General features: G+C 31.7%; 1 pseudogene; it reads right to left on the bottom strand.

Annotated features, from left to right (window-relative positions):
* Positions 1 to 4,764: 4,764 nt before the first annotated feature.
* On the bottom strand, positions 4,765 to 6,297 carry LOC106364044 (annotated as a pseudogene).
* Positions 6,298 to 11,058: the final 4,761 nt, after the last annotated feature.

The raw sequence follows: 11,058 nt of genomic DNA, 5'->3' as shown, positions 1-11,058 counted from the left end.
GATTTATATACCTATATATATTAATTATTTTTAGATTTAATATATATTAAGAACATCAAAATATATAAGATATTTTTAACTTATCCAAAATACTTATAAATATATACAAATAGTCAAAAGTAACATGGCTAAAATAGCTAAAGTATACTCAAAACACCAACAATACTTATTGATTCTCAATCCAAATATTCAAACCAAACCAATTTATATGTTAATTTTAGGTACTCTGACATATGCTATTCAAATTTATATGTAATATATTGTTTTGTTTATAGATTTTGAGAAATTTAAAGTATATAATGAATTTTAAAAATTTTAAAATAATTTAAATGGGTTATCCGAACCCGAACCGAACCCGCAAAGATCCGAACCGAACCCGAACCGAAATTTAAAAATACCCGAATGGGGCTGAAATCTTTGAACCCGAAAACCCGAAACCCGAATAGACCCGAACCGAACCCGAATGGGTACCCGAACGCCCACCCCTAACGCTGATGCATCCATATTCGCAATTATTTGCTTTCATCATTGTCAAGGTTTAAATATTCTTTTGTATTGGATATTATGTAATATGCCGTAAAAAATATATAATGGCATATATGCAATGCACAGTAACCAAATTTTATGCAACTGATTATTTTGTTTAAGGCATTCTAATATGTGACATAGATTATTGACTGGTGAATAAAGAAAAGATAATTGACTTTGTAGTTTTTAAAATCATTATAATATGGTCACCGAAATTTTATGGACTAGGACTTGTGGGATACTGGTTGTCTATCCCTCAGGGGCTTCGATCTCATCCCCTTTGTGTGGTGTGAAAAATGGGGTTCAAAGTGAACACCAATAGACTAAAAACGAAAAATCTCAGGTATATATTGGATCTTGATCAATGATCACCATCATTTGGTTACTGCTTTAACTTCTTGTTTTGAAGTATGCTATTACCAAAAAAAATCTAATGGTATTGGCCAGCCGGTAAAAATGTGAATATCACCAAAGAATCCGCGTCGAACACATCAGAAAAATAAATTTCAGAATTAGGAAGTATAGCCTGAAACTTTTATCCGAGATCCAGATCCGATCCGAGATCCGATTCGAAAATTCAGATATCCGGAGGGGCCGTCAAAGCCGGATCCGGATAGTAAAATGTTGGATCCGTCAAAGCCGGATCCGGATATCTTGATCCGTAAGTTTTATTAATAACTATTTCAAAAATAGTAATATCTATATATAAAAACTAATTTTATTTAATATATTTTCATTTTTAAATAGTATATATAAATTTTATGTAAATTTTGTAATATTATACATAGAAATAATTAAAAACAGTATATATTTTTATTTTTAAATTATTGCTAATATTTTATATATATTAATATTATTATTTTTATTTATTTTAAGGATCTAGATCTGAATCCGGATATCCGTCGGATATTACAATTTTTAGAAGGATATCTGACATCCGGATATCCGAGAACCCCATATCCAGATAAGGATAGTAAAACTATGGATCTGCCGGATAAGGATCCGGATCCGGATACCTTAAAATTGTCCGGATACCCGATCCGTCCCAGGCCTAAGGACGTTGTTATCAATGGGCATGTGTACGGTGTACCAGTATATATATATATATATATATAAAGATGTTGGTGACTCTCCTGTGATGCCACGTGGAAAGTCGTGCATCCTAGAAGCGACACCTGTCCCCTTTCACAAAAACGTTGCGTTTCATTTATTTTTGTTTGTGTTCCGTCTGGGTTTTCGTTTTTTCTGTTGTCATTATTTTAGTTTATAAAGTCAGTCCACTAAGAATTAACTCCAAATGTATATTCGAGACTTATACATATTGGGCTACTTTGTTAAATTTGGCCAAATTCTAATCTTAACAAAATAATAAAGTAGAAAATATAAAACGATTTTAAATCATTAAAATATTACAGACGAAAATAAACCAAAATTATAATAAATCTAAATATAGAATACTTATGTCGATAGAAGAAGATATGACAATAATGGCGATGGTGGAAGAAATGACAACGGTGGTGGCTGGAACAAATGACAGTGCTCAGTTGCAAATATGGTAAATGTAAACAGCGTCGGTGGTGATGTGTAAATGGTTCTCCACGTTCTTCTCCAAGAAGTCAGATCTGAAACACGCAAATGAAAAAGAAAAAAAAAAGTCGAGGATAGAAAAAAGGCGAAGACAAGAAAATGAGTGTGTTGGGAAGAAAAGAAGTCAAAGATCTCATAAGTTAATGCAACTATTTGATTTAAAAGCAAAAGATGTATGATCAATGAAAAAAAAAACAATATATTAAAAGAAATTAAAGTAAACGTCAAAACATAAAGAAAAATCTGATTTTTTTCAAAAAAAAAAAGATCTGAAGAAGTTAAGAAAAGATCTGAAGAAATTGAAAAAAGAAAATTGCAGGAGTCGAAAAGAAAGCGAAGAAGAAAATAAAAACAAATTAAGGAAGAAGAACGATTTGATGAATAAATCTATCTTTTCCTATTCTTTTTTGGTAACCGGAATAAATCTATCATACAATAAAACCACTTTATAACAAATATTTTATAAAACTAATAATATTTTATAATAAAATATTAAATCGAGTATTTTATGAAACGAACTACGTGTCATCTTTCATAGGTTTTGTATGTCGAGAGATTGGTGAACAAATATCGTCTCAGTGAATATTGTCTCAGTGGCAAAAAAAAAGTCTCTAACTAACACGCACAAATAGTAATCTTTGCTAAGAGAATAATATTAACTTTTAAAATGAATTAGTAGTATAACACATAATATATCTTATAACCGTTATAAATTTTTATATAGCAGTAAAACATAAGATCTATAAATTTATAAATGTTTTCATTATGATTTTATCACATCTAAATAATGAAATGTAATAATATAATCTATACTAATACCAAATATTTTGTAAACCAATTCATTTTATTTTAGTTTGTAGGAAACTCACTATTCGCTAAGGTATGTGGCATACCGAAATCTAACGAGTTATTAAAACACACAAAAGGAATAAAAAGTACTTTAACAAAAAAAAAAGTAAGCAGGAAGAAATTTGTTGTGCTATTTAATATATACATATAATACAAAGTTTGCATGTATACTATATGTTTATATGACAAAAAATATATTATAGATTAAATGGTTTGTTTAAAGTTTAGCACAATGGGATTGGTTAGTTTTGAATCAATATGTTTAAAAGAAAATCTATACGAGAAACTAAAAGTCTCAATTCATTCAAAAACAAAACAAAAGATGTAATGGAGTAACAAAGTAGTCAATGTAGTCTAATTTTCATTATAGATATAATAAACTAAACATTTTAAATGTAATTTACGAATTAATTTATTTTTAACAGTTTTTTATTTGGTTACCCAAGGCTTTTGCTTCGGGTACCAGTTTTATAGGATATATGAGCAACATGACACTGATTAGTGAGTTATATTTTTAACTAAGATTTCAAGATTCATCATCTTTAGTGTTTTGTCATCATCTGGTGTAGCTTCTAAGTCAATGGAATCAGAGCTTAAATACACTTTAGCATTTGATGAGACTTTGGAGAGAGATATGCGTTCACCTCATGCACAATATTATTTGTAGGTGTCAAGACAACTCTCTCTTCTAAGTACTACTTGCATCGATAGTTCTGGAGGAAGTTAGGATATGCAGCATCTGCTAATGCTTCATGCGGAGTTTCAGAGTTAGATATCAGTCATAAATTCACTAAATATCATTCTGATTTCGTTTACAGAAACTAACCACACCATTGCTCTGCACTGCTGACTTAGAACACCTCATGACTCACAGTGACAGCAACCAGCGTATATACAGGGCCGCAGAGACACATAGGGTTAGTATCAATTTGGATACGTTCTTCTGCTATCTCTGCTCCGATTTAAAAAAAAAATACATTGACTAAATCACTTTCATCGCAGGAACAACAACCAATATGATGTCCAACCCTTCTGAGCTTTATACGAAGACATCGTTTTCAGAAATACAAATACTAATAGTTTGAGAACCTTTACTTTGTTATATAATAATTGGTTTCAAATACAGAGTCCCTAATATGTATTTAGTGTGTTAATTAGATGTTAATATTTATGTTTAACTAATATTTCATTTTTTTTTATAATTTCTAACAATTTTCTCTCAAATTATTTAGATAAATTAAATAATGGAAAAATTCAAATAATTTATAAAAAAACGAAAATACATATAATCTTTTGGATTAAAAGATGACAAATTATGAAACTATAACAATTTAAATCAAATTATATTACATATTGGCCATCTATCGGTTCAATCGATTTAGTTTCGAGTTTTCGTGATTTTTTAAATATGGATATTTTTAAACACCTAAATTGAATTATCGAACCACCGGATTAATCGTTTTGACCGTGGGTTCGGATCAAATTTAAAAACACTGATTTAAATGCAAAAATATTTTAAATACAAAAATTCTTAAAAATTAATAAAATATTTATTAAGATGTAGAATTTGTCATCATAAAATATTCAGCGTTTGCAAAACGCGGATCAAAATCTGGCTTACATTATTTTCAAATTATCATCCCGCCCGTTGGGCGGACCGGTCCTAGTATATATATATAATAATGTTACTAATGCTCCAATGTTTGGCATTCAGCATGCCAAATTTTAATTACGTAACAAATCACTCTATTTTCTATATTTTGCTAATCTTGAAAAAGAGTATTATTTATGTAAATGTAATGCGAAAACACTATACGACAAGAGCTTTAACCCCGAAAACAAATGGAAAGACTCATGGGACCAATCACAATACATATATATCAAAAGACATCAAATATGATAGACAAGTATCATGCAAAGAGAAAAAAAAACGACAAAGAATCGAGACTACTTAAGCCCATTTGGCGACTATCACGGGGACTACTTAAGCCCATTTGGCGATAATCGACATGCCACCACACCCCAAAAGAGCCGCAATGAAACACTTGATTTGCATTTTGACGCTACCTTGAAGCTTTGGTCCCATGAACTCGGCAGCTAGAAGATCCACAAGCGCCATGTAGATGAGCAATCCCGCGGAGCATGCATTGAGCAGTCCAACAGTGATCAACGCACTGGGGCTATTGTCTCTGTAAATTGTCGAAAGAGCGATCCCTAAAGCTATTCCGAATGGCGTTGTTATCGCAAAAAAGAACGCCATAAGAAATTTCTTCATGTTCGTATACTCGGCCTGAAAATATTTCAAACATTTAATTACACAGTTCTATCATCTTGACAGAAGATAATTTTAGATATAATTTTATATACCTGGAGAATGCAACCACCAAGACCCATGCCTTCGAACATTTGATGGAAGCAAAGAGCTGCGATAAGTCCTTTAATGGTGCAAGTGTCACTTGTTGCTCCTAGAGATAGTCCAATGACCACGGAGTGAACTATGATTCCGAGTTCCAATACCTATCTATATATTAATAAAATTTATATTCAGTTATACATTATTTAAAACGATAAAGTATTAATATTTGGTTTCGAGTACGTCCATATGTGTACTAAGTACTAACCATAGCAATGACTCGATATCGCAAGAGTTGTGCACTCTCTGAATCGTCATCTTTTGTTGGTAAGGTAACACCATTACCAGGGCCGTGACCATGCCCATGTGGTACGATCCCAACTGCCTTCTTGCTAGTGTAGATGCTTGTAGCCATGGAATCAATGACTAAAGTGATTAGACCGGACAACATAGCTAGAAACCCGGAGAATGGAAATTTATGCCACGGGTTCTCTTCAAGACATGGTGATGACAACATCTCGAACGAATCAGGCAAAACATGCATAAAACCAGTTCCAAGGATAATCCCTGAGGCGAAACACTTAAAAATAGTGAAAATGTTCCCATCAGGTTGGAGGAAGGGCACGTTCCGGCTAAAGAGAGGAGCTCCAACACCAATCATGCTTGCTACTAGGATGGTTGCAATCACTATGATTTTGAGAGGTAATGCTTTATAGCTTTGTTGACGCACGGGTTAGCTGACTCGCTTCCGCAGTCTTCCGGCACCGTTGAAGTTGCCGGAGAGATAGCGAAAGAGGCAAAAAGGAGTACGAGGAAGATTGTTTTCATTAGAAGTGTCGATGTTGAAGCCATCTTTGTGTTTCTTTTGGAGGTTTGTGTTGTTTACTGTTTATGTGCTTTGAATTGGACTTATGGGTTGAGTCAAGTTATATAGTAATGTGTGTCCCTTGTTTGCGTGCCATTTATTGCCACTGATGACGAATAATATTTGGAAAACAAATGAATCAATATTGCAAAGGAAGAGCTTACAAAGAAACTTAAAAAGATAGATGTAGATCCTAAAATCTATGCTAAGTATTTGATAGTGATCGAGAGTTTAATATAGGGAAGATAAGAAGATGTAGGCAACGATATCTGTAGAACACAACGATATAATCAGATTCTGGTAGGCGAAGATGAACTTTATTGATGAAGAAGATTGAATACAATGAATGAGATGAGATCGAATGTTACAAATGAGATTTACAAGACAAAAGACTTAATGCTAGATGAAAACATGATCGATGTATGAGTGTAGCTCTCTCTAGGGTTTTCAACGTGTCTTCCTTCGTATCCATCGATCTCTTCTTATAGTAGGTTGCTTCCGTGATCTCCGCGGCCACTCCGCGATCTCCGGCTTCTTGAGTCAATCCCTTTTTGCTCGTCGGAGTCGGGCTTCTTCGTCGGTTGTGTGGCCCAAATCGTTCAGAAACAATTATTTAGTTGACCGAAATTGGGTCCAACAATAGATATTGTGATGCAATGCCTTTTTCAATCACTTCTGCGAGTATGTATCGTTTGAATCTGTAATGTATCAGTTGAAGCCTATACTGTCTTCTTTAATATTTATATAATCAACTGGAAATTTATTTATGTTTTTCATAAATAATTAATTATATAAATAATAAAACTGTAGACATGTAAAAAGGATCTAGGGTTAACGTGTTTTCCCCCACAACAATTACAATATATCAGCAAATCTCCATCGACCTATGTCCTTGTATTAAATCTGTATGAATTAAAAATTACAAACTTGTTTTTCTTCAAAATAAAAATTACAAATTTATCTATCTTTAAATTGATAGTTCAAATTTTAATTATCCACAAACCATGATTTTATCAGATTGACAGTTTATCAAACAAGTGGAACCAATTAAACCAAACAAAAAGGTTTCATTTTCTTCACCCGATTTTTTGTAGGATTGAACGGAGGAGAAGGAGGAGGAGCAAAGTCATGAAAAATCTGTAGAAGAAAGAAATGACTCTCCTCACACACCCTACGACTACTCTCATTCCCTCCGTCTTCTCGTCCCTTCTCCTGGTATTAGCCCCTTTAAACGCTCTTTCATTGTTTCTGATGAATCTGATCATCCCAAACACATGATAAATCGGATATAAAACTATAGTTTATGGATAATTAAATTTTGAATTATCAAATAAATTTGTAACTTTATTCCAAAGAGAACTTTTATTCATATGATGTTGTTGTTTACAATGATCATATGACCATATTCGGAATTATTCGATTTCATTTAATAAATAAAAATAAGGTATTATTTACAACTAATATTTCTGAACCAAAATAAACAATTCAGAAAACTTAATCATATTGAGATATAATTTAAATCGTTCCAGTTTTTAATTAATATGGAACTTGAATTAATGAAAAGATCAAGAGATAATGATAATTACCGTAAATTTGATATTATTTTTTAAATTTACGTTTAAATAATAATTATTTAAATACTTTAAGTTTGTGATTAAAAAACTAAAATAACCCTATTAATTCATTTAAATGTTTAAGAATTATTTTTATAAAGATTATAAACTTAATTTCATCTATTATATATTTTTGATTGAATATATTTTTGAAAGTGTTTCAATTATGTTTTGGAAGATGAATTCTCATATCACATCGATATATCATATCCATCGATCAAAGCGGGGAAGCCTAAATTAAAATGCAATTTTCATGCCGTTTGTCGAGAGTTCAAAGTCAACCCCGTGCGTATAGCTCTTTTTTTGAACGGCCCCCATGCGTATATTTCTGTTGGTCAATTCTCTCTGAAACGTCTACTTTAATCGTGTATTTAAACAAATCTGTGACGTAGGTTTACATATATATATACACTATTGAATTACGATGAGCACGAAATCACACGTGACGAGCTTGTGCTCAGTGCATGGTTGCAATCTAGTCATCCAGACACGTACTCATGATATACATGCCCAGGTATGAGGTAGATTCAACTTTTCGTAGCTTGATTTTGTCTTGTTTCTAAAATAGTAGCTTGAATTATTTTACCAAATTAATCATTGTTTAAATGTCATTATCACAATCATTCCAAAAAATAATGAAATGGCTTACTCAAAACATGGATCTTTTTTTTTTTTTTTTTTTTTTTTTTTTTTTGGTAACTCTGGTATCTGGACATCCACATTCCCAACTATCCCCCCGTAGGGGGTCCAGCGCCCCAACGGAAGGGATGTTAAATCCGCTGTGGCCGGGGCTCGAACTCGTGATGGCGGGCACCTCAGCCGAGGTTCCTATACCACCAGACCACGAGGCCCGGTTCAAAACATGGATCATTTGTAAGGATGGCATGGTTTAAAATTAATTAAAAATTAAATTACAAAAATTTAAATACAAGATAACAATTATAATAATATTATTATCATCAAATATAAGTCAATAAATTTTAAAATGATATAACTGCAAATGTGATATTTTCACATCAGTTTAAAATACAAAATATTGTTTTACATATTATTCTGAATTAACATTTATATTTTTTAGTATTATAAAATATGAAAATATATCTAACTAAACTACGATTAGTAAGAAAAAGTAATCTTATAATAAAATTGAGTTCTTTGAAAATGATTCAAACTTGTAGGTAAACACAAAATTGACCTTTAAAAAAAATTGATTTGTCCTATTCACCTATAAATTTTAGTTATTTATGGAAATATCATTTTGATGAAAATGACTATTTTAATCAATAATCTTCATTTTTTATTTACAACATCGTTATTGTCATCAATATATCATCTACCATGAACAACCAATTTTAAACTCTAAATACACTCTATTTTTCTTATCTTATTTTTTATCCACACAAACCATTTCTCCTTCAGTTTCACTCTCATTTCATCCCAAGAACAAAATTTTCGATTTCAAAATTTGTAAGCTTATTGGAGTCACTTCATTTAATACATAGTATTATTTCATACTATTAATATGCGACATTAAATTTAGGACTGATAATGCAATTCATTTGAAATAATATTCATTGTTAATAGTGGTTATCGAAACTAAACTTTAGTTTTTGTTATTTCAGTTGCTTTGCATTTAAATATGATTAAACAATTATTTTCATGCCTTTTATTTTGATTTAATGTGACAATACAATCATGGTTGTGTTTTGTTTAATATTAAACATGACCGTATATGTAAATGCAAGAATTAACCCACGAAGTAAAGCACATAGTACACCAGAGAATATCTCTACAAATATATGTGTTATTACTAGTATTCTTTTAAAGCGAACTTACAAGCCTCTCTTTAAACAGAATTCGAACAAGATCAAGACCCTTCTTGACTTGCTCACCTAGCCTCACACGTCCTAAGATCGAATACAAGATCTCTAAGAACCTCTACCTCTTACCCCTTAGTGTTATTCACTCGCTTACAAGCTTGGCAAACTCCACTCTTATGCTAAGAATACAATTCTCTCGACAACCCTAATCCACAGGTCGAGTATGACTATATATACAATACAGCCAAGTCGGCTATCCACGCCTATCTACCCAATATTCACTATCTACCCAAATAAGACAAGTTCCCTAAAACCTCTCCAAAGTCTTTTAGAAACTTTCCATCGTGAGATCTCCCTTTTCCAAGGTGAATATCTTCAAGCTTGCTCCCCAAGATGTCTTCGTATTAACTTCGCCTTGGTCCGCAATCCATTCTTCAAGTCGCAATTTTCATCTTGACTTGTTCATCCGCACGTACACTTCTTTGTTGCAGATTCTGCTCCATTCGCTGCTGTATTTGCGTCTGTATCAGAGCGTCCATCTAATCTTTGCATCTATAGTATATTCTATATAATTGTGTATAATATTGATATACATATAATATATGATTTGTTAACACGAGAGAAAGTAGATCATAGAAATGTAATCCATAAGTATAATAATTATATTGATGTCTTTGCATATATCTGTTCCAGAGCCGGCGTAGTATATGAGATGGTCAGTTCAGAGTCCACTCCGAAACATTTTTTTAATTTAAAATTTAAAATTTAAAATTTTCTTTTGTTAAGATATATATTAATATTAAATTTAAACAGTTTTATAAAATTTAATAATATAAAATGTTTTAATCAAGAACAAATAAAATTTATTAATTTCTCTTAAAACTAATTTTTTTGTTATCAACATAAAGACTCAACTAAGATTCTGTGAACCAAACATTTAAAATAGTTTAAATAATAATTAAAAATATTAAAAAATAATAATTATAGGGTCTAAAATTTTTTTTGTCCCAGGTGTCCATGATGTTTGAGCCGCCATGATCTGTCTCCCTCCATGTAGTTGACCTGATAATTTAAAAATTATAAAAGTAATAGCCTAAATTTTCTGGACTAGAAAATTGAACAGGCTTTCGAACCTGAGGGACCAATAGGCTAAAACGGCGTTTGAGGGAATAAATTCAATACGGCAAATTTTGGTTCGATCTCCGCTGGTCACACAGATATGAGCTATTACTTTCGGCTCATTTGAATACCAAGGAGAGGATCTATCCGTGGGCTATACTTGCACCCGGGGGTTAGGTTTGTATCTTTAATAGACTCGTGTTTAACTCTTTTTTTTATTCAAAAAAAAAGAGACTAAAACGAGAATGTAAGGTAAGAGCATCTCCAATGGTGTTACTACCATTGGAGTCCTTAAATATATATATATATATATATATATATATA

Source organism: Brassica napus, chromosome C1 (assembly GCF_020379485.1).
Source record: "Brassica napus cultivar Da-Ae chromosome C1, Da-Ae, whole genome shotgun sequence".
NCBI lineage: Eukaryota > Viridiplantae > Streptophyta > Magnoliopsida > Brassicales > Brassicaceae > Brassica > Brassica napus.
Note: the sequence above shows the minus strand (reverse complement) of the source record. Positions and strands in the feature narration are given on the sequence as shown.